Below are 19791 nucleotides of genomic sequence, written 5' to 3'. Positions count from 1 at the left end.
CTCAGACTTTACTCTGCTACATGCTGACCACTGCAAGCTGTCGGAGTCGGTCACCACACAACGTCAGTCGCTTCAAGAACTGCAACCTGAAGGATCAGTATAGCTACGAATTATTCGGACTTTTATCGTATGCTTGTATTTATTGCTATATATCCGATTTCCGGGTGGGCAGGCTCAGAGAATTGGCGCAACATGGAATGTATATTGTGTGTTCATTTGAATCGATCTGTGTGCTTCGGTGCCGATTCTCCATCACAGTGGTTATTATATGTATATCCTGTTTCTTACCCTGTCCTGCGCATTCTCTGGTTTGATTGTATGGCACCTGATCCTCTCTTATATAATAGAAAACGAAACCTCTGACTCATCCTGGAACTTAGTTGTGCATTCTTATACCAGTTTTGTCCTGAATCGCTGCCGAACCTCTGGGTTGTCGGCTGATGAGCTGTGTAGTACTGTAATATCGGTGGTCTTAATTTATATAGCGGCCGGCCCCCACGGTTGTAGGCCCATGCTTGTATTTTATTGAATGCTAAAATAAAGGTTTTTCAAAAAAAAAAAACTGCAACCTGTGGTGCAAACACATACCCCGGCACTCCAAGATCTCATGGATAGAATGCATGTGTTAGAGGATCGCATTGAAGATGAAGAAGGGCGCTCCCGGCGCAACAATGTACGGGTGGTTGGCCTGCCGGAAGGAGAAGAAGAGAAAGACCCAGAGCGGTTCACTGAGAGCTGGTTGCAGGAGATCTTGCCCCCGGGGGTGCTCTCCCCACACTTTGCAGTTGAAAGAGCACACAGGGTGTGTACGGGTGGTTGGCCTGCCGGAAGGAGAAGAAGGGAAAGACCCAGAGCGGTTCACTGAGAGCTGGTTGCAGGAGATCTTGCCCCCGGGGGTGCTCTCCCCACACTTTGCAGTTGAAAGAGCACACAGGGTGCCAACGCAGGTGCCCAGGCCAGGGACCCGGCCTCGCCCGTTCCTCTTTAGGCTCCTCAATTACCGTGACCGGGATGTGGTGCTACGCGAGACAAGGAAGCTAGAAGACCTCACAGTGAGAAACAGACACGTGATGCTCTTTCCTGACTACACAGCAGCGGTACAGAGACGAAGGAACACGTACATGGCTGTAAAGAGGAAGCTGAGGTAGCTCGAGTTGCCCTACTCTTTGCTGTTCCCATCTCGCCTTCGCGTGATCTCGAAAGATGGTGCCAGGTTCTTCGACGCCCCATCGGATGTCTGGGACTGGTTGGAAGAGACGGGTCAGTGAACGGGAACGCGACCCACAGGCTCGGAAGACGGCGGGTGGCAGGAGCAGCTCAAGGAGACGCAGGAGGAGAGGAGGCCGCCGAGGCCCGGCCCCAGCTGCGCCTAGTCCAGAAAAAATGAGGCTGGAAAGACAGGAAGCACTTGATGGGGTTGTGACCTTGGGAGTGGTGAACGACACTGGCCGAATGGACTCCCAGTTGAATAGAGATCCGGAAACGAGTGGCTCATCCTCCCCACCAACGCTGCTCTCTGAAGACATGAACATGCCAGTGGTGACTCCCCAAACGGCCGATCAACTCATGTGACTGAAATGTGGACGGTAACGGTCTACTAGGGGCTCCTGCCTCTGAGTAAGCTGTTTATTGTATCCTTTCTGTACTAGCGATGCGCAAGGTGCCACACCAGGAGGGTGGGGGGGTCCCTGTCTTATATGCACGTGAGGTCGCATAAGGGTATGTAGCCACACACATACGGGAGAGGCGACGAACCTAAGGTGGACTGCGCTAGTCACTTACACCGTCCCTGGGCTCCGCCGCTGATGACCCACGCTGGCACCGTGCGATTGCTTGCGCTAGCTCCCTCTTGCGCCTCCACACAGACTGGGGGTCTAAGACTGGGGCGGGAGCTGATTTGGTTGTTGGCACCACACTCACCCAGACAGCCACTGCGCTGACCTACCACTTTCCTCAGAGGGTGGATACTGTTGAAGTTTGGACGTACGCCCTATCGGGCCTCGCCCTTTTCGTTAAAATGTTTTTAATTGTTCTCATGTTTGTTATGCGGCACATTGCTACTCTCCCCACCGGGCGCTATCCACTGGCCGCCCGGAGGCGCTTCCCTGGAACTGCGCGGACGCGACGCATACGGGCACATGACACACACTAATATACTTACCTGGAATATCCGCGGTATGCACACACCGTCGAGGCGCTACTCAGTCTTCTCCTACCTGCAGCGTCATGGGGTGGGGATTGCCCTCCTTCAGGAGACACACATGACACAGGTCGAACTTGACATGCTTCGAAGGCGCTGGCGGGGGCAACTCCATGGTACAACCTTCTCTGCGCACGGGCGCGGCACATTGATATGGGTGAGAGCGGGTGTCCCCTTCATATACAAGGATTCGAAAGTGGACCCAGAGGAAAGATACTGTCTGCTGCGGGGAAGGTTGAATGGTCAGGAAGTTCTGTTAGGATCCCTCTATGCCCCGAACACGGACCAGCCCTCCTTTCTAGCGGATTTGAACCAGGTCCTCCACCCATATGCTGGCCTCCCCTGGTTGCTCGGAGGGGACTTTAACATGATACTAGACGTACGGCTGGACCGTCGTTCCCCCCACTCCGAGCTACAGCGGTGACGTCCAATGCACAAGCGTTTAGAGAGTGGCTTGCACACTGGGAGGTACAAGACCTATGGCGCGTGCAACATCCTGTGGACAGAGTATACTCATACTACTCCTCAGTTCATGATCTACATGTCTGGTTGGACCGGATAATTGGCACCCAATCGCTGCTCCCTCTCCTTGTCGAGTCGGAGTACCTGGGGAGAACACATTCTGATAATAACCCCCATAAGATTAGATTTAGTTGGGAGGCGGACCGCTCACCCGTGCCCAAGTGGAGGCTACCGCCCGCGGCGCTTGAAGACCCTGAGTTCCGCTCTTCGCTAGGCACGGCTATCCTTGACTACTTTGAGGTAACGGGGGATCGGCAAGTAGTGCTGCAGTGGAATGGGATGCACACAAAACAGCCATCCGGGGGCACTGCATGGGGGCCTCATGGAACATACACAAGACACTGTCCGCTTCCCTAACGCGATTGGAAAATGAACTCTGCAGCACGAGAGGGAGAGCGAAGGGACCGTAGAACACTCGCTCACGCTGAGTGACCTGCGCGCTAGGCATGCAGCTCTGATGGAGCAGCTGAGATGCCACAACTATACGGCGCACACAGCCAGAACGCACGCCAGGGCGGATAGGGCCGGCAGACTGCTAGCCTGGCTGATACAGAGAGAGGGCCGCGGCACCCCAATCGGAGCTCTTCGCACTGCAGAGGGGGAGGTGGTGTATACGCAGCATGAAATCCACCGCACCTTGGTCAGTCACTACGCACAGCTGTATACGGCTCGCGGAACTGGTCCCAGACGAGCGCTCGCAGACTTTCTAGACTTGGTCACCCTACCTGTAGTCCCGGAGGCCCTTAATGCCCCCCTCACACTGGAGGAAGTGGGAGAAGCGATCCAAGCTCTGGCAACTGGGAAGACCCCGGGGCCGGATGGCCTGCCTGCCGAATACTATCAGGCCTACCAGGAATCCCTGGCACCCATACTACTTCACATGTACAAAACAGCAATTGATGAGGGCTTGCTTCCGCCATCTCAGCGGGAGGCGTTCCTGGTCTCGTTGCCTAAGCCAGACAGAGATCCAACAGCACTGGCTCATACCGGCAATTGGCGATGCTTAATGTCGACTACAAAGTCCTTGCAAAACTGCTTGCTGAGAGGCTAGCGCTGGTGGTTTCACACCTTATACACCTGACCAGAAATGGGTTTGTGCCGGCGCGGTCCACATCATTGAACCCCAGAAGGCTCTTTAGAGTAGCGGCTGAGGCACCGAAGGAATGGCCCAGGGCGGGATGCCTAATACTGGACTTGGAAAAGGCTTTTGACTGCCTAGAGTGAGGATTCCTGGCCGCGGTGCTGAAGTGATAGGAGTTTGACGTAGGCTTCTTACAAATGGTTGACCTCCTTTACAAAACCCTGTAGTCTGTGTACGACTGGGCCCCTACATCTCCGAGGCGGTGGCAGTGGGCAGGGGCACCAGGCAAGGCTGTCCCATGTCCCCCCGACTATTTTCGCTGGCGATAGAGCCTTTGGCGGCAGTGATGCAGCAGACTTTAGGTGCGGGAATCCCCCTGGGAGATGCTACGCACCAGGTTTCGCTCTATGCGGACGACCTGCTGATATTTGTGCGTGGCGTGAGTTGCATACCGGAGCAACTGGCCCAGCTGCTGAGTAAGTTTGCAGAGGTTTCGGGACTCCGGGTGAATGTAGGCAAGTCCTGCTTATGCGCGTTTGATAGCGGAATAGAGGATCCAGAGTACTGTCTGGAGGGCACAAGAGTCCAATGGAGGGATGACACCTTTAAGTATCTGGGGATCCAGATCTATTGCAAGCCAGCTGACCTGTTCTACAGAAACCTGGGGCGAGCAGTGGCAGCGCTCAGATCCCAGATAGGCTTCTGATCCACACTTCCGCCGACGGTCACGGGCAGAGTGGCCCTCACCAAAATTGTCATGCTTCCCCGACTCTTGTACTATTTTGTCAATCTACCCCTGTTCATTCCGGCCTCCTTCTTCGCAAATCTCAATGCGGTCCTGAGGGACTTCATCTGGGGCATATCCCGACACCGGCTGGCGTTGACTAAACTATTTCTGCCGACGGACAGGGGAGGACTTTGAACACTACTATCTGGCCGCACAGCTCCAGTGGATTGCCCGCTGGCTGGCAGATAGGGGTAGGAAAGACACTGCTACGATCAAGCCACCATACTCTTTGTGTTGCGTCGCCAAGCTCTTCCACCCGTTGGCGGCACCTGAGAGGCCCACTCCTCCACTGCTGGCAGTGGTGTATAAATGCTTCTGTAGAGCCCTGTTCCTCACACGAAAGGTGCTCCAGTACGCGCAAGCTATACCCTCGGAGGGCTCTCCAGGGGGTGATGGGGTTCTCACGCGTCCCACTCTGGAGCAGTGGCATGAGGTTGATGTCCAATCATTAGGAGACCTCTTCAGAGATGGAGCGCTAGTGGCCTATGAGACGCTGGTATCTGAGGATGGACTACATCCTGGGGGGTTCCTCCTGCACCGCTCACTCGTAGCAAAGATGACGGCTCGATGGGGTAGACACCTGGTCCGTTGGTTTGCCGCGTCGCTAAGGGCTCACACGGAGACCAGTTTGGCCCCATTCAGAGGCAAATGGGAGCGCGACTTGGGACAGGCACTGGCTGATAAGGAATGGGAGAGAATCCTTAAAAGCCCGGTGCGCATCCCCGCAATATGCGCTTTCGCCAGCTCTTCGTCGTTCATAGAGCCTACCTCACACCTGAGCTCATCAATAGATATTTCCACCGCTCTGATGTGTCCTGCCCCAGGTGCGATAAACTAGATGCGGGGCTTCTCCACCTCTTATGGAACTGCCCAAGACTAGGTGCTTATTGGAATGTGATAAATGAGATGCTTGGGGCATGCATGGGCCGCACTATTCCCTTCAACTGGCCTGAGCACATCTTACACCACTTCAAGAGAACACCTAAAGATAAGGCATCATCCCGTTTCCTAGATCTGGGGTTAGTGGTGGCGAAGCGCCTCCTCACGAGGCGGTGGAAGGAGCGCGATCCACCTGCTGCGCAGGCGTGGGTCTCTTCCCGTCAGGCGTGGGCCAGGGCGGAATGGATAGCCATACGGAGGGAGGAAACAACAGGGCTCCGAAAAGAACCTATGGCGGAATAGTGGGAACGCATGCTCAACGCCTTACAATTGCCCGGGGGGATAGCGATTTGGATTCTGAAGTGACCTAAGTGGATGCTCTTGGGGGTTGGAGCGTACTGCGGGCTGTTCTTCTGTCCAGATAATCTGTCATGGAGACCACCAGTTACTGGGCATGCAGGCCTGAGATGCAGGCTCGCTTACCGAAGGGGGTGCGCATGCTGGGGGGGGAGCCCGGGGGGAGGCGAGAGGAGGAATAGCATAAACATATGCTTGTGATTTTGCCGCTGTTTAAGTTTCTTTACAACTGTTAGATAAATGTCATTTCTATGTGCAGACCAATAGTAGAGGGATCCACCCCACAAGCATGTCATTGTACAAGACTAAATCAGCGGATAGGCATGAACTAATCTGGAGGCCGCGGAGCTAGGCCCTACACATAACAGTCAGCCCTGTACATGTATTCCCTATCCATGTGACACTGTCAGAGCACCTTTGTGGTTATATTCGGTCTTGATATATGATGTCTAGATGATAAACCGGAGTGACCGGACTGTCATGTTATATTGATTGATCATTGTACTGTGCTTTGAAAATACATAAAAATGTTAATAAACATATTTGACAAAAAAAATGGGGGGGGGGTGAGATGGGTGTGGGGGGGGGGGGAAGAATTATGAAATTGCAATTTCTGTTGTTTAGAGTGAAAAGTGTCCTTTAAATGAAATGTAAAAGTGCAGAGGATCTACATTCCATGTGGTTTTTCCCTGTATGAACACGAGAGTCACAGACTCACTTGTTCCAGTTCCAAGTTCTCGTCGACCAAGGAAGGGAGTGCTCTGCAGAGTACTCTAGGGGTGCTGTGCAACCAGAGCTGGTGTCTGCTTGACAGCCAGCTTCCTAGAGGTGAGGGGACATCACCTGGAGTCTGGCTTTGCAGGATGAAGTTGAATATCTGAGCTGAAGTGCCTTGAAGCCAACCTGTGGCTGAGAGAGGAAAGGGGTCAGTCAAGCCGGTAGAATTGTGACTGACCAGAAGCACCAGAGCTGCTTGATCTTTGGTGCATTATGAAGTACGGAGGTCCTTAGCCAAGGCCGGTTTAAACACAAACTGCTGTGATCACCAGAGGTACCCACTCCTTGGGGTAGCAGACAGACTTATGTATCCACTTAAACCACTCAGGGGAAGCTGGTAACCGTTCTACTGGGTGCAGAAAAACCGGTCATACTAGCAGCAAAGGGTATGACTCGCACACCCAACCGCAGGCCAGGGTTGCACCGGGTGTGGGACATATTCTGCAAGGAAAAATGTCTAAAAAGCTTGAGCATAAGGGAAAAGAGATCGAAACGGGGTGGGGAACTTGCTTGTCGCTACTTCTAACAGAGTTCAGGAAAATAATGTGCCCCAAACATCTCAGAGTACTAAGAAACCTCTGGTGCCCTTGTAAGTGGGTAGTACATGATCATACTTTGGCATCTGTGATCCATAGGGTGGTATCATTGGTGCACAGAGGACTCCGATCAAATCACAACAAGCCCTTCACTAGTATGTCACCGAAGGGTAGTGCGGGGTAAGTTGGGGTAGTTTGCTCGGGAGACAGGTGAGTAGCCTGATGCTTCTGAGGCTAGAGGTGGACATTGTTCTGGTTATATTTTGTAACACCCCGCCCACCTCTGGATGTACGCAGGAGTATGTGTCCGATCAAAACTCAATAAAAAGAACAGTTTCATAAAGTTTCTGTTCTAAAGTGTTTGAGTGACACAGCAGCTGCCTGCAATGTAGGTGGTTGATTTGGTGATTATTTCTTCTAGCCACCTTCACAATAAATAGTCGTAAATTGTACTGCACAACTGAAAGGACTGTTTTTTTGTTTAAAAATCATCACTACTAAAATATCCATATCAGTGAATGTTTTTTTCATTGCAAACATATGGTGGCCACATAGAGGTGCTGAAATGTCTTATTTTTTTTGTGGCATATACATACAATAAAAACAAGATCTAGACCTATTGGCTTTGCCAATGCTTGTTTTTTTGTTTTGTTTTTTACTGTATGGACCCTTTCAGAGACACCCGATGCTGATGAGGGACAGGCCACTGTCGCAGGCATGCCTACGCTCCCATCAGGGCTCTATCCACATCATCATCTGTGTTCAATGAAGAGCACCTAGTAAGCCATCACACACGCCCAAGCTGGACATCTATAGGTGAAAGGACTCGTACAATCTCAACCAGGTGCAGACAGGGAGGAACCACGTCCAGATCTAAACGGCGCCCACCCCAGCCAGAAGACACGAGCCGGTGAAAGGAAGGTTAAAAAGAACTGTCTCTGTATATGAATGTCTTAAAGTGTCCCGCCCAGGCCTGATTCAAGAGTTGGGTGGTTTTCTGCAACCATATGCTTGAACACAAGTTCAAAGAGTGCATTCTGGAACATGAAGATCTTGCCTTAGTTTGTTGAAAGTTCCCCATCTGACTTGGGCTGGGGTTTAACTGGCCTAAACTGTCAGATGTCCCTCCAGAGCACAGTAGGTGTCAGGGCTGGTACTTGGGTTTACTTCACTACAGCCACCATCATCTCATTTACCTTACCCCTGTCAGGAGAGCTGTTATACTCAGCCCAGCTGCAGGGAAGGAAGAATCCTCCACACATGAGCACCCAAGGTATCAACCGGGCGGGCGGGTGCTATAATATGACTTTTCACAGCAAAAAAACAAACCCAAAGACATGATTAAAGGGTCCAAAAACATAAGACCAGTTGTGGTGTTTTATACTAACGTCTTCTGCTAAAAACTTTAAAACTTGTATGAGTTCATTTTTCCTAAAGATTGCATCCTCCATCTGCTCGACCACATTGGGGATCTTTGTTATAACTTGTGTTTCCCTGCTGCTCAGCTGGTATGTATGTCATATGGATTGTTGGATGATTGGAATGTTGCTGTGCTGTGAATGTCAGTTGAGTGAGGGCTGAGCAGCAGGACAGCTGCTCCTGATGGTGTTTCCTTTATATCTTAACTAACTAACTTAAATAAAGTAACTTGATCTATCCAACTTGAAGTATCCATCTTCTCTTTGAGTACAACATTTTGGCGACATTTGGGGACTTTTCTGAAAAGAATCAACGCGTGCAAAGGAAAAAGACTATATGAAAACTTCATTTTGACCAAGGAAAGAAGGAAAAAGGTACTGATGAAGAGGAAGAAAGAAGACTAAAGGTAAAAAAGAAAATTTAAGTTTGGATGAAAAGTGCGTGTGTGGCTGGCAAACAAACCCCATCAGTGACCCAGACATCGGTCGCCCTGAAACCAAGGTTTGCCAGATTGGATTTGTTTAATTTACCAGCGGCAGTGTGGAGTATCACTGTAGTCTGCCTGAAGATCAGTATTTGGCATCTTGATAAGGCAAAAGACATTACCTCTGTGACTGTTGAAAAGGAAAATGAAACTTTGGCAAGGCTCAAGAGATTAGCGCTGTAACTGTCAAAAAGGAAGAGATTAGCGCTGTGAGATTAGCATTGTTTTCTGTTAAAAAAAAAACGGCAAAATAAAACTTTGTCAAGGCAGAAGAGATTAGCGCTGTGACTGTTAAAAAAGAACATAAAACTGTTGTAAGCCAGAAGAGACCAGCGCTGTAACCGTTTAAAAAAAAAAAGTTTCACATGACAGAAGGGATTAGCGAGTTTAGGAACTTGGATCTGCGTGTTGGCAGTGTGTGATTATTTCTAAAAAGGAAGAATTCGGCACATTAGATGTATCGGTGATTTTGAATATTTATTTCAAAAGTAAAGAAGTGGCTCGAGCGGAGTGGCGCGTGTCAAAAAGGAACTCACCGTTGATTCCCTGGAATGGTGCTGTACGTGGAGGCATCTGAGAGCGGCGTTGCGGGAAGCAGAAGCAGCGCGTGATTGTATCACAAACGAACGTTGCGGACATCTTGGTTAAGGTGTCGCTAGGCAACTGGAAGCAGGAAATGGAAGCAAGCGTCACGCCAGGAAGCGGCAGTGACGTAACGACGCTACGTGGCGGCCATTTTGGGTCAGTTTATTGTGTCTAGGCAACCTGTTTTAGCGGAGCAACATCACGTTTACATCACGTTTCAGTGAAGGATCACCGTTTTTATTGGAACCGGGTGAGTTGAGCAGAAGCAAGTAGCAAGTGCTGGAGTGAGCAACGCGTCTTGTGGATACATCGTGTCTCAGTGAAGGAGCACGATTTCGAATCACAACTCTGTGAGTGAAGTAGCATCAAGCAGTGTTTTACAATAAGTCCTATTGGAAGCTGCGTGCACAACGTTGTAAAGAGTGCAAGACTCATCTCTTGAAAGGAAAAGGAAGAGAAAAAGGAAGATTACTCAAGTGTCGTTTTTTTTCTTTAAAAAAAAAACTGCGAGCGTGTAACAAGAGACAATACCTGTGGTATAATCTCAAGATTATCACCTTAGAAGACAACAAAACTGTAACTGCAATGGAGAACCATATTGTCATTACGACGCTGCGGACACTGATGAGACAATTGTCGTTGAATTTGACTTACAGTACAATGCTATGGGTGCTTGAGGATGGTGTAGTTTGTTTTGTGTATGAGTGGAGATCTAGGAGCTGTTTCACTTTTGGTTTTGTGTGTGAGTAGAGATCTTGGAGCTGCTTCACATTTGGTGTTGTGCATATCGTGGGTTTGTTGTGGCTATGTAGTATGTTGTCACTTGGTTATTTGAGGGCTATGCTGTATATAGTCACTCATTGGTTATAATGTTTGGGTGTCGGTGATTGTTTCACCTAGAGTTGTTACACAACTGGTGTTGTGTGTGAGTGTCTCTAGATGTTAGGCGACTCATTACTCATGTTTGTGGGGGCTATGTAGTATATGGTCACCCCTTGGTTGTGTTGTTTGGGTGTTGAAGTTAATTTAGCAAGAGTTGTTACACAGCTTACGTTGTGTGTGAGTGTGTCTGGATGTTTGGCGACTCATTACTCATGTTTGTAGTGGCTATGTGGTATGTGGTCACTTGGTTATTTGAGGGCTATGCTGTATATGGTCACTCATTGGTTATTTGAGGGCTATGCTGTATATGGTCACTCATTGGTTATTTTGTTTTGGTGTCGGTGATTGTTTCACCAAAGAGTTGTTACACAACTGGTGTTGTGTGTGAGTGTCTCTAGATGTTAGGCCACTCATTACTCATGTTTGTGGGGGCTATGTGGTATATGGTCACCCTTTGGTTGTGTTTGTTCCCAATGGATCTTGCGTGTGAGTTGGCGTCAGGTTGTTGAGCCACTCATTAGCACAAGTTGTTTGTCGCATATGTCCAGTTTGGGTTCGTTGTGTGCACCTGGTTTCCCGGCTACCCAAGTGCTTGTTGTGTGCAAGTGTGGTGCTGAGGTGTGCTTGTTGTGATTGTGTATTTTCCCTTAGTATGGATGAGTCATGCGAGTACTGTTACTTATGGTGTGCGCGTTGTTTCCTGATATTTGTTGCATTAAGTTGGTTCCTTTGTGGCTTGCTTGTTATACTGGTCTGGCCAGCTTGTATAATTAGTGGCATAAGGATGTAGGATGAAGATAGTTGTTCATTTCAGGAAGTAATGCGGTGCGGGATGTGTTAAAATGTATTGTATGTGTTGTTAATTCGTACTTTGGTGCATTGTGTTAATATTACTGACTATTTGTACTGGAGTGCATTTTACTGACAACCATTTTATTGCTTATTTGCAATTGTACCCATAACGAAGGGAGATATGTTATAACTTGTTTTTCCCTGCTGCTCAGCTGGTATGTATGTCATATGGATTGTTGGATGATTGGAATGTTGCTGTGCTGTGAATGTCAGTTGAGTGAGGGCTGAGCAGCAGGACAGCTGCTCCTGATGGGGTTTCCTTTATATCTTAACTAACTAACTTAAGTAAAGTAACTTGATCTATCCAACTTGAAGTATCCATCTTCTCTTTGAGTACAACAATCTTCCTATTTTATTAAACTCAGTGCAGGCAGTGAAGCAGGAGGGCCAAGCACTCCAGCGATGACGGTGTAAGCTCGGCTCACAGGGGAAACACTGCCCTATTTTTGTTCTGCTCATGGTCAGCAGATCCAAGACTGCTCCTCACTTCCAGCCTCGTGTGGGTGGACAGTGGAGATCTCCTTAGCCGAACACAGACGGCAGCTCTCTGATAGGGACTGGAGAAGAACTACCTCGGCGAAGATGAACAAGAACAACACAAATCGATTGCCAACCACTCCCATTTCTAAAAAAAAAAAACTGAATGTACGGTCATAAACTATGTTTAACTAAATTGAAGATAAGGTTCCAAGCCTGTTTGCAGTTGACAAGCTAACAGCAGCCTGGAAGTATTCTGATCTAATACTAGTGAAGCGAAGTTAACATTTTTTAATTTCCAGTTATCATTTCACATTGTGAGAAAAAAAAAAACAGGTTCTGGTCTGTGTCAAGATATCACAGGCTCGACTCCAAGGGCATAGCCAGCATGTACTCACCTGCCACTCCCCCCATGGCCACACTCATCTGGTACTCCCCCCTCCACTCCACGGCCACTCACCTGGCTCCCCTGCTCCCCCACGGACACTCACCTGGCACCCATGGCCACTCATCCGGCACTACCTCCAGGGCCAGTCACCTGGCACTCCCCCCGGCGGCCACTCACCTGGCACTCGCCACCCCCTGGCCACTCACCTGGCACTCCCCCCATAGTCACTCACCTGGCACTCCCCCATGGCCACAGAGAAATCCTGTGCGGCAGGCTCCACCACCTTCCAGGATAAACTGCACACTCTATGCCAAGCATTTTCAGCAGGCAGGCGGCCTTTTCGTTCCACTTAGAGGGCTCAAGGAGGGACAGGTAGCACCAACGTCACAGTCACTGCAAAAGGGAAACAATTCTGCAGCATGCCCATCCGACAATGCCACCTTGCCAAGCCAGGCCACACGCAACGGAGGTCATCGTTGAACCTGATGGGTAGAAACACAAAGCACAATGAATAAACAAACCTCAGCCCAGAACTCTACACAAGATCACACAAAATAATGAATTAGGCACAACGTGTCTGCCCCTGCAAACGATATAACAAGTAGACTCCGAGCAACTGAGTTCAAACCAAGGGCAATGGACGTTCATCCCTGTACTTCTCACATGCCCTCTGCCAATGCAGAAAAGTCACTCCTAGGCCAGACTGCTGGCTCTGCAGCGGTCTTTTCAAATGCCAGGACAAACCAAATCAGGCCAGGCCAAAATGGCAGATTCAGTTTCTTCTTGCCACCTAGGTCTTAAAATTCGTAATCTTATTATTCATTCTACTTATAAGGATCAACATTCATTCCAAGGGATATCACACTGCTCACCCATATTGTTATCAAGTTTTCTTTACAAACTCATCTAGTCGTGCTTCACTTAACTCTCGAGTAACCATACTAGTTGCCAACTAATCCTGCTTCAATTAAGCAGACACCATTAATATATACCCAGAACAAATTGCAGGGATCCAAATGCAGTTGGTCAAATAAGTCCCATGGTTAATGAGAATAAGCAATGGCAAAGCCAATAGGGCTTGCCTATGAGAGATCTACTTGCTTAGTCAATGTTTTTTAGCCATGTTGTACAGCAGCCTGGCTGAAATTTTAAAAAGCAGGACAAAAACAAAACAAAACACTGTGCAGGGGTGGGCAGAATGTTCCGTTCCGCCTGTGGAATTGGTGGAATTTCGGCCACTCTGCATTACTCTTTAATGCCGAGTTCTGGCCAATTTCCGTCAATCGCGTTGTGGCAGAATGTCCCCCCACGATACTCCCGAAAACGTGCTCTGGCGAGCGAGATTTGGCTTTCCCGATCATGATTTTCTAATGCAGGCGGTCGCAGGCGCTCGCAAGGCGTTGTGGTTAGAGGGCCGCTGTTCAAGTAGATTTGCTGCAGCTCGAGTAGATTTTCTACTCCAACGGCAACAAAATCAACTCGAACTGCCGGGCACTCTTATGCAATGCATGGTGCGGTTTGCGATGGCTTTCAGCGCTGCTTGAGATACCAGCACAAAATGGTCGGGCGAGCAGCACAAGCTGTATATTTTCCGCCTGTTGGGGGAATTTCGCAGAGTTTTTCTGCAAGTTTGCTAAATTCTGCAGAGTGAACTCCATGAGTTCTGCCCACTCCTAGCACTGTAATGTTCTCAGTGGTCACCGCTTCATTAAACTTTCAACTGTAAAGCAGCGCTGCTGCTTTGCAGCACAATATGGCAAAAGAAATTAGAAAACCACTGACAAAGTCAATTAGCGCTCACATATGCAAGAGTTACATGGCTTTGTCAATGGATTTTTTTTTAGCTGAGATGGGACGGGCAAGCAATTTGGGACAGGGCAGTAGGAGAGAAGAGGCAAGCAACAATGTGGGACAGGGTGGAATGGGGCAAGCGACAACTTGACAGGGAGCTGCAGTTTAAGTAAAAAATAAAGTTAGAGGTAAAAAAACGCTATGGACCCCTGGACCCTGCCACGACGCCAGACTCCGTTACGACGCCAACACCCTCCACGCTCTCAACACCGACCAAGACCACCGCTGCTTCCAGGCCACCCCGAAACGCACCCACGGACCCTTCTCCTGCTACCCCTGCAAATTCATATGAGACAGAAGCACCAAACCTCAAAGGACCGGACCCAACCACCTCCGCTGCATACTCCTTAACACGCGCTCCGCATGCAAACACGCCGTCGAGCTCTGGGACCTGCACGACACCTCCGCCCCAGACGTTGCCTTTCTGACCGAGACCTGGTGGAACGACTCTTCGACACCCGACATCGCCGTAGCCATCCCAGACGGCTACAAGATCTCCTGCTGAGACCGCACCAACGGAATTGAAGGAGGATTAGCCATCGTCCACAAGTCCATCCTCCAGGTCCACACCCTCGCAGACGACTCCCTCCACCCCACCGAACACCTGCACTTCCGGATCCATACCGACCCCAACACCACCCTCAGAGGAACTCTCGTCTGCAGACCCGCCGGACCCCAGGCCCTCTTCAGCGACTCCATAACCTACCTCGCCAGCACCCACGCACTGGCCTCCATGGACTACATCCTCCACGGGGACCTTAACTTCCACCTCGAGAACAACAACGATGCCAACTCCTCCACCCTGATCGCCAACCTCGGCCTCCGACAACTCGTCACCGAACCCACCCACGCCGCCGGCCACACGCTTGACCCAGTCTTCTCCACAAGCACCCACGTCGCCTTCAAACACACCACCGAACTCCACTGGACCGACCACCGCTGCATCCACTTCACCTTCAAGGAACCAACCACTCACCACTGCACCCAACAACTGCCTCGCCGCTGCTGGAGCAAAGTCATCGAGAACCAGCTGACCTCCACCCTCGCCCAGAACTCACCCACCGACACAGACGCCGCCGCCCGAAACTTCAGACAATCGATCGACGACTGCGCCAACACCCTCGCCCCGCTCAAGAAACCCTCCATCAACCACTCCAGCAAGAAAGCCGCATGGTTCACTGAAGAACTCCAGACCTCCAAATGGACGTGCCGGAAGCTGAAGAAGAAATGGCTCCACGACCGCACACCAGACAGCCACGCAGCACACAAAGACGCCACCAGCAGACATCACCACCTCATCAGAACAGCCAAGAGATCATCCTTCAAAACCCGCCTGGATGACAGCAAAGAGCTTTTCAACATAGTGAAGGAACTCTCCAACCCCAGCACAAACACCAACGACATCCCACCCTCGCAAGATCTGTGCGACTCACTAGCCACCTTCCTCCATCCCAAGATCACCAACATCCACGACCGCTTCAACACCTCATACGCCCCGACCGCAACAGACCCCACCCCGAACGCCACCTGGTCCAACCAGCTGACCTCCTGGTCCCACATCAACGACAGCGAGACACGCAAGGTCATTAACTCCATCCACTCAGGATCTCGGTCAGACCCCTGCCCACACCACGTTTTGAACAGAGCTGACACAACCATCGCACCCAAACTACGGACGGTCATCAACATCTCCTTCGACTCAGCCACATTCCCGGAAAGCTGGAAGCACCCCGAAATCAACGCCCTCCTCAAGAAGCCCAAGGCGGACCCCAAAGACCTCAAGAACTTCCGGCCCATCTCCCTGCTCCCCTTCCCGGCGAAGGTCATCGAGAAAATCGCCAATATACAGCTGACCCGTCACCTCGAGGACAACAACATCCTAGACCCTTCCCAGTCCGGATTCAGACAAAACCACAGCACCAAGACAGCCCTCATCGCCGCCACAGACGACATTAGGCACCAACTAGACAACGGCGAAACCTCAGCCCTCATCCTTCTCGACCTGTCAGTCGCCTTCGACACAGTCTGCCATCGCACACTAAGAACACGCCTCCAAGAAGCCGGAATCCAGAAGAAGGCCCTGGACTGGACCACATCCTTCCTCTCTGGCAGAACCCAACGAGTACGCCTCCCATCCTTCCGATCCAAAGCCACTGACATCATCTGTGGCGTACCCCAAGGCTCATCCCTAAGCCAGACCCTGTTCAAAGTCTACATGGCCCCCCTCACACAAGTGGCCCGCCAGCACAATCTGAACATCATCTCCTACGCCGACGACACCCAGCTCATCCTCTCCGTAACCAAGGACCCACACACTGCCAAAACCAACCTCCACGAGGGATTGAAGGCTGTCGCCGAGTGGATGAGGAACAGCAGCCTGAAGCTGAACTTAGACAAGACGGAGGTCCTCATCCTCGGCCCCCCCCTTCTACATGGGACAACTCCTGGTGGACAACCACACTGGGAACAGCTCCAACACCGACAGACCACGCACGCAACCTAGGATTCATTCTCGACTCCTCCCTCTCCATGTCTAAGCAGGTCAACGTCATCTCCTCCACCAGCTTCAACACCCTCCGCATGCTTCGCCAGATCTACAAGTGGATCCCGACCGAAACCAGAAGAACAGTGACCCAAGCACTAGTCAGCAGCAGGCTGGACTTAGGCAACACACTCTACGCAGGAAGCCCGGCCAAACACCTACAATGCATCCAAAACGCCTCCGCCCGACTGATCCTCACCGTCCCCCGCCGCAGCCACATCACCTCCCACCTAAGAGACCTGCACAGGCTCCCCGTCAACAAGAGGATCACTTTCAAGCTCCTCACCCACGCACACAAACCACTCCACAACACCGGACTAGCCTACCTGAACAACAGACTCAACTTCTACACCCCCGCCCACCAACTTCGCTCCGCCCTCGCCGCCGTCCCACGCATCCAACGAACAACGTTCGGCGGCAGATGCTTCACCTTCCTCGCCGTCAAGACCTGGAACAAACTCCCCAACCATCTACGAAAGACCAAAGACCTGCTCACCTTCAGAAGGTTCCTCAAGACCTGGCTCTTCGAGCAGTAGCAGCACCCTCCTCCCCCCCTGGATCCCCCTCCCTCAGTGCCTTGAGACCCTCATGGGTAAGTAGCGCGCTCTACAAGTTCATTGATTGATTGGTTGAAAAAAGAAAGCCGCCAGAGTCTCACATTATTCTGGGTTGCTTTCGATTTTAGGGCTTGCGGGGGTAGTAAGCATGGAGATTGTATTAAACAGGACCTTGGATGAAGGTCCAGCATTTCTAATTTGTTCTCCGAAATATATATTTTTGGTTTATGAGAGCAGTTTTTTTATATTTGGAAAGACATACTTATAGTAATCTGTCGGAGATTTTATACCCTCTCCTCCAATCACGCTTTAACTTCTTACATTCAAGTTTATGGTTTTTTTTTTTCTGTATACCACGGGGTGGAAGGCGATGCCCGCTTGAGAATACGTTGTTTGCCTGGCGCTAATTTCCAACAGACAGAGTCTACCCATTCCGTGTAAGAGTTTGTAGTGGTCTCAACATTAGAGGATGGTACGGGTAGTGAGGCTTTCAAAAGATTTCCCAATTCAGAGCTGTTAATATTTTTCCCGGCCCTTATAGTAGTGACGGCCTTAGTAAGGGATTTGTGTAGATGACGATTAACTTGTTTAAATTCAAAAAGAATCGCCGCATGATCAGTCCATGTAAGTGGTACTGTTTTAGTATAAACAAGGTTAGGATTAATTGAGAAAATCCCATCCAATATATGTCCTCCAGAGTGAGTGGGATCTATCACTAATTGCTTAGGGTCGCCTCCACTGAAAATTTGCTGCAATTTGATGTTATCAATGTCAGTAAAATCATCAAGGTGAAAGTTAAAATCTCCCATCACCGTAAAAAACGTATTGCACAGCCCTTCTTCTAAAAGTATTCCAACGGAGTCTAGAAACACACCCTTGGGGACCCGGGGTCGATAGAGGAGAATGGTGTGAAATGCATCATGGTCTGATGTTTGATGGTGATGGATACTGCCTCACATGCCAGATTGGAAGCCTTGACGAAAGAAGGCTTCAACGATTCATGATATGTAACTGCCAGCCCACCACCACTCTTGATGGGTCTGTCAAGTGTAAAACATAAGAAGCCGGAGGGAGTGGCTTTAACAAGATCGGGTCAAGATTCTTCATTGGACCAGGATTCCGTTATGAAGGCTAATTTAATATTATGATCTTCAATAAACAAGGCACATTCTACACTGTGTTTGATTAAGGACCTAGCATTAAGGAGGAGACATTTCAAAGGCTCCTGAACTGTTTGACTTGCCCTGCCCCCGGAAGTATTGCACCCTATGCGAATAGAGTTCTCCACAAAACAAGGTAGAACATAATGAAATTTGGAGAAGCGCTCAGCCTGCGCTTCCCTGATCGATTCAGGGTTAACCCTTGGACAGCCGGCCTCGCCTCCTTCCGGGCCCAACCCAGTAGCTGCTCTCTGGAATAGTAACTGATGACTGGTGTAGAAGGGCCAGGGGGACAGGCCCTGAGCCCAGACCTAGCGCGGACGGGCGCAGACAGGCTTGCCTTTGGGGTGCCAGCGGTGCTCCCGCTGCGCGGTCACGGCATCGTGAAAATGTATGTTGTGAGGCTGCAAAAGACTGGAACACTAACCGCCAAAATGGCGGTGTCCTGCCTGTGATTCCACCCCTTCCGGCACCGTGAAAGTGCAACGTGCAGATGAGTAAGCAGCGTTATCAGCGTTAATGAGGAATAGCAGCAATATCAATCCGGTACAAATTGCGATAATAAAATAAAAACAAAGTTACTGAGGCTAAAGATAAAAATTGTTAAAAGAGAGTGCCAGCAACTTTCAGCATCAACCTGACGAGCATTCAACACAGGTGTGTGTTCGGATACTCTACCTGACGCTGCTCCAGGTATGGACGTGATTATGAGACGCACAGACCATGGATATGCCAAGCGTGACATGCGAGTTTGAGAAATGTAATGGTTTGTGTCATGGCTACGCTCATGCTCTGTGAGAAAGCGGCAGTGCGCACATGCTAAGTGTAATATGCTCTGCTATGGGGATGTTCATGCTAAGTGTAAGGTGTTCTCTGATTAAATGGACGCTGTGGGTATGGCACTACACCATGGACTTGGAGTATAATATAAACTGATAGTCAGACATTCTGCGTGCAATATGTCGTATAATGTACATGCAAAGGTAATATGTTGTATTTTTGGGTGTTTGGTGTAATGCACTCATTCATGGCATAGCAAATTATTCTTTGCATTCCCATGACTATGTCATACGCAACATGCTGAGGGATGAACATGCTAAGTGTATTGGAAAGTTATGTTGATATGGTCGCGATAAGTGTAAAGTACATTATTTTGAACATGCAATCGGTCGGGTACTTTGTTAAATGGAATATAATTTGTGACAGACATGGTAAGCATAGGAACATTGTCACGGGTAAGCTTACATGAATTTAACATGAGTAAGATACAGAATCATGGACATGCCTATAATAAATTACAGAGAACTATGTTAATGAACATGTTTTGTGTCAAGGGTAAGTTGGCTTGAACACCCGAAGAATAAAATACTATATCAAGCTAATTGTAAGGCACTGCGGCACTTACATGTTTATGACAACTAGGGTCTCCTGTCAATGACGCACTAAGTATATAAA

At 49.7% G+C, this 19791-nt stretch overlaps 1 protein-coding gene across 4 annotated transcripts in view; it reads right to left on the bottom strand.

The window, feature by feature from the left end:
- ATOSB (atos homolog B) overlaps positions 1–19791 on the bottom strand; it is a 373752-nt gene that overhangs the window by 230000 nt on the left and 123961 nt on the right. For all 4 annotated transcript variants that reach the window (XM_086960246.1, XM_086960245.1, XM_086960248.1 and 1 more), the window contains exon 2: positions 12459–12708. The gene's annotated coding sequence lies outside the window, so the exon portion shown is untranslated. The remainder of the gene's footprint in view (positions 1–12458; positions 12709–19791) is intronic.

Source organism: Lissotriton vulgaris, chromosome 3_1, assembly GCF_964263255.1.
Source record: "Lissotriton vulgaris chromosome 3_1, aLisVul1.2, whole genome shotgun sequence".
Lineage (NCBI taxonomy): Eukaryota > Metazoa > Chordata > Amphibia > Caudata > Salamandridae > Lissotriton > Lissotriton vulgaris.
This window is presented reverse-complemented; position numbering and strand designations above follow the sequence as displayed.